This window comes from Cannabis sativa, chromosome 1 (assembly GCF_029168945.1).
Source record: "Cannabis sativa cultivar Pink pepper isolate KNU-18-1 chromosome 1, ASM2916894v1, whole genome shotgun sequence".
NCBI lineage: Eukaryota > Viridiplantae > Streptophyta > Magnoliopsida > Rosales > Cannabaceae > Cannabis > Cannabis sativa.
The window spans coordinates 40843189-40849230 of NC_083601.1; positions in this window are offsets into that span (position 1 = coordinate 40843189).

Sequence of the window (6042 nt, forward strand, 5' to 3'; positions counted from 1 at the left end):
AATTCCGGTTGTCCGGCAGAGAACACGAAATTTCTCAATCTTTAAACCCCCAAAACTCACTCAAATCATTCCCAAACATTCCCAAACTTTCCGAGCATCAATATATGTCATAATAAACATATTCCACAACTTAAACCCAACAATTGCACTAAAAATCAAAAAGTGCCATTAAAGCACCAAGCTTGAGTTCCATGAACTCAAGCTTGCTTTTCACAACCAATTTCACAATTAACCCACTTATAGCAGCTAGCAAATATTATAGGGTCTAAAACACATAATTATGCATCAAAATCCAACAATAAACCCCATAATTTCAGATTGCACAATAATCACAAATCATGCTTCAACTAGCAAAACTCCAAGTTCAAGAACATGAACTTTAACCCAACACATACTTATTCAATTTCCAGCAGTAAAACAATAGATAAAAAATTAGATTAAGCATGTAAAACATCCTTGAATTGTACTCTAAGCCCAATCAAACACAAATCAAGAGATTAACACACAAATTATCAAGATTAAACATCCATTTCCCTAAACATGCAAACCAAGATCAAACAACTTAAAGCATGCTTTTTCCACAATAATTTCAGCAAGAATTCAACCATAAATTTCACATAAACTTAGCAAGAATCTACCTCAACTCCAAGCTCAAGAATTCACAACTTCAAAGCTCCAAAACAAGCTAAGAACCAAGCTTTTCTTCAAATTCAACTTTGAAATAATAAGAGGGTTTGGGAGAGAGAGGGGGTCGGCCAAGAGTGAAAGTAAAACCAGAATTTTGCATTTCATTTCATTAAAAATTAATTTTAATCAAACATAGTAAATAGGGGTCAAATGACCAAAATGCCCTCATGGCTTATTATTCACACCTACACCCTCACAAGGGTAAATAAGTCATTTCAATACTCAATTAATTTCAAATAAATTTCAGATTATCATTCATCAAATAAAATGCCAAATTATCAATCCAATTTACATTTCGGGCCCGAACCTGCCGCCCGAAATTCCCGGTTGTGACTATACCGCGCTAACCTGTCAGAACACACCTGAAAAGACAACACAGGTATACTATATAATAATATAGTTCCATTAAGCACGTAATCAAATTAATTTCATAATTTTACCCTTCTCGGGTCATAATTACTAAAATGCCCCTGGCTCACCAACGGGGTCTTAACATAATAAAATTCATATAATTTCACATATATTAAATTATATAATAATATAATTTCCTCAATTATACATAATTATCTAGTTAGGGTTTTGCTAATCCATTTCTTAATTCCGGGTATTACAAAATTATTGGTACCATCAATAGTACTATAATTTGCAAAGTTTCTACATGAAGCATAGTATGTTGGAAAATAAAACTCAAAACGTTGCTTCTCTTCTTCATTCATTTCTCTTTTATTTTAGTCATAAGTTTTATTTTTATTTTTTTTTTTTAGTATAAGGTACAAAAATGCAATATTACAAAGACTAACACAAGAATGCTCCCAGGCGAATTGGAAAGGTTGCCAAGGTACCGCTTCGTCCCAACCTTGCCTAGACAGAACCGAGGTTCCCAGGTAAGGTGGAGGGTACACTAACACAATCCTTATTTAAAAACCAATCTTTCTAGACAGAGCAAACTCGATTTGTGTCATATGTATTATTACATTGTTGTAAAAAATACTAGGTGTTTTATGAAGGAGTTTTTATAACTTACTTTTTTTTTTTTTTTTTAGAGGACTTAAATGCTATGAGTACTAAGAAAAAGACAAATAAAACACTAATGAAAAAAGAAAACAATAACTAAAAGATAGTATAACCAATCACACTAAACAAAAATTAAAGTAAAAAAAATAAAAAAAAATAAATAAAGGAAATAGACTTTTTTTTTTTCAAGAAATCATTTCTGATAAGGAAGATCGGATAAAACCGCAACCTTAGAGCATACTTTGAATTCTTGGTAATTTTTTTTTTACAAATATTTACACAACATAAGACAATATTCACAAGAAAATAAAATGTAACAAAAAAAAAGTTACTAACCTCTTGATTGTAGATTTCACTAGCTTTCGAAAAATTACCTCCTCGGCAACGGCGCCAAAATTTGTTTAACGCCCAAATGTGACTTCCACTAGCGGTGGTTGTAGTATAGATCGGGCGGTCGATTCCACAGGAAGGTGATTATGGACAAAAGCGTTAGTAGAAAAATAGAAACAAAAGGTTAATAATAAGTGATAATATTAACTAATGATTTTGTGATTTTTAATATGATAATAAATATTAAAAGAAAGCAAATAGATGTGTAATCAATAGTAAAAGAGAGAAAGGCTTCAAGAATCATCCATATGCTTGTTTAGCTATTTTGTACCTTTGATTCACTAAGTTGACACAAATGATGTAACATTAAAGTTCATTATATTTTGAGTATACAAGTTCTTAAAAATAAAAGAAATAATTTAATCTTATGTAGAACCTAGAAATGACATTATACATCAAGCAATAATGCAATAAAAGATTAAATATAAAACTAAACATCAATATTATTTTTACTAAATAGTAACACATAGAAAGAGCATGACTAATCCTATATATTTTTAGTAAAAATAATGACAAAGAGATAGAGATGGAGATGGAGGTGATAGTGAAGGAAATGAACACTAATATTACTTTTATTAATTTTTAGACACATAGGGAGAGCATGACTAAACCTATATATCATTTAACTAAAAGTAAATAAAAATGAACATAAAAGATAGAAATGAGCAATACTATCATTACTATAATCACTAAATAAAAATATATAGAAAGAGCATGACTAAGTCTATATATATATTTGGTATAATAGCATAGATAGTATAGATGGAAGAAGAACATAAAAATAAAAGTGGAATATGAACTTGCATTACTCAAATAAACATTACAACAAAAAGTGAATCAAAGATACAAAATAACCTCACTTTGCATATGGAATCATCCCTAACCTTCCAAGGAAGATTAGGCCATTATGCTAATCATTCTCATAAAATTTCTAAAGAGAAAAGATGAGAAGAAAAGTTGAGAGAATTTTGCTATAGTTTTCCTACACTAAAAATTACACTACCAATTACTAAAATGAGCTCCTATTTATAGAGCCATAAAAGGACTAAAAATAAATAAATAAAAATTTGGGATTATAAAATAAATATTAAGATTAAATTTGACATTTCAAATCAAAAATAAAATTAATATTATTTTTGTTATCATTGTGATTTTGACTTCTACTCTTTGGATGAAGGTTGAGTGTGGAAGAGGAAAATAGGGTTGATGATGACCTAGACTTATCATCATTGCATCACATGCTTTGGAAGAGACAAAATTGATGATGAGCTTCATGGGCTAGGCTTAACCTTTTTGGGTTGGGTTGCTTTGGACTTCAACAAAAATACCATTTTTTTCTTCATTTCTTTTCAACTTTGCTCCTTCCTCTTTCTTTCAACAAAAATACACTTTAATTCCTACAAGAAAGACATAAATTGAATCAAAATCAAATATTTTCATTTATAAAATATATTACAATAATTTCATGAAAATATCAATTAAAACTCAATTTATTTTATCATTTAAAATAAATAAAAGTGTATTTTTAACCACTAATCAATATGTTTGGAGGTACATAAAGTAGCTATATAATATATATATATACATATATATTTACTAGCAAAAACTACGTGCGAGGCACGTATACTAAATTTTATGCTAGTTTTTTTCTATGTTATTTAAAAGTGATACAATAAAAAATTAAAGAAAAAACATTATTAGTTATTAGGTGAGATTATTTGAATAAAGAACAATAAATAATCACGTAAAAATCAAAAATAATTATTTGAATAAAGAATTCAATATACACATTTATATATATGAATCTCATTAATCAAAAAGAATTATTAAATATATGAACAATAATTTGTCACGCTATATGTTTCCCAATAAAGAAATTCACCTCCTCATAGTCAAAAATAAACAATATATGTAATACAGATCTTTGTAATGAAGTACCTAAAAGAAACAAAACTTCAGTTAGCATAATCGGAAAAGGTTTAAGTGAACTAAATAATGACTAAGAAGATCTAAATTACAAAATGAAAATAACATGTCTATATGAGTATGATTCTATTGCTATATGAGCATAATTGATCTAAGAGAAAATAGATAAACTTATAAACATATAAATATACTTAATATTAATTTTGACAAAGAAACAATTCAATTATAAACAATTCTAAATATCAGCTTGACAATTTCAACACACTAATTACTCATTAAATAACCATAATGTATACATCATGATAATTTTATTTTATTTGATATCAAATGATAGAGATTATTGAGGTTTTCAGCCATGGAAAACACACTATGATCAAAAAGTAATGCTCATTAATTGTATATTTCAAAGAAACCCTAATTTCCATGAATGTCCCTAATAATATATAAACAATAAAGTTGTAAATTAAAAAAAAAAAAAAGTAGCAAAATTTCATTTAATATAAGAAATAGAACAAATTGAAGATTTATACAATACTGGAATTTGAACTCTTAGAAGCCATTAGCGAAGGGGCGAAACTCGTTAGATCTCCTAGTTAAACACTACCTTAAAAAAATTAAATGATGTGGAGGTTTTTTTATGTGTTTCTGTTTCGATATGTTCTTTTAAAACACCATAAATTGTAAAACAAGCCTAACAGTTGCTTAATGTTTCCTTAGCTTTAACGTGGCACCCACTTCTTAGATTGGCTTTTTTATCTTGTATATTTATGTATCTTTGAGATTTAACGGAAAAGGCTCTATTGCCTTGAGATTTAAACCACGTTTGATTTTCTTATTATTTACAGGGCCGGCATGCTTTGGTCTATTATATAAATACAACAAATGAGACTTGGGAGTGGGTTGACCTTAAGGAGGTAACAATTGTGTTTTAAAATCTTGGTTCCTGAAGAATGTTTCAAGATACAAGTATGATGGGTTTTTTATATTATAGACGATTTGTTCCAAAACATAATAGAACTAACCAATTTAGGTTAATGATCTGGCTTCTGATACGTCCATATTAAAGATGATTGGGGGTGTGCGGTTCTGTAAATGCTATGAAATAATTTTGTAGTTAGTCTGTGAATATTGCAATGAAAGTGTTAGTTTGACCTGGCAATTTTGTGGTTACAACTTACAAGAATTCTTGACAAGGTTATTGAATAGTAAACTAATATAAAACTTGTTTTACTCTGTTGAATAATATGAAAGATAATTCATTTTTTCACCATGTTTAAAAATAAATACAAATTTGATGAGCATATTACTTGTTTTTTTTTTTAATTGAGAGTCTCAGAGTATCAAATCCCGGGTTTTTTTTTTTTTTAAATGTGTTGTGATTCTCGAATATTTAGCATCAAATATCAGTTCAAATATTAATGGAATTTATTTTATTATTATTTTATTATATATAAATAATATTTTATTATTTTATTAAATAAAAATTAAAAGTCACCTAAATATCAGTTCAAATATTAATGGGGTTTGTTTTATTATTATTTTATTATATATAAATAATATTTTATTATTTTATTAAATAAAAATTAAAAGTCACCCATAAATTTCTCAAAAACTAAGAATTTTAGTTATATAGGCACACTTTATATAGAATAGATATAAGTAAGATAAATGTATCTTCATCAATAATATAATTTAATAATAAAATTATAGTTTTAAAAGTAACTAATTAGTGAAAAATATGATTTAAAAGTAATTTATTGGTAGGTAACAAAGATGCATATGAGATGCTATTATCTCAAAGTATAGCTTATTAAAAAAAAATTAATTAGTATTGTAGTACCTTACTTTTTGATAACATCTAGTAACTCTTAAATAATATAAAATAAATATTTTCTGGATAGATTAGTCCTAATAAAAAAAATATTTTTAGTATAGTACATATTTGATTTTATTTGAGTAAAATTTTTATTATTTTATTTGAAGAATTTATAAAAGAAACTAAATGATTAATTTATATTTTAAATA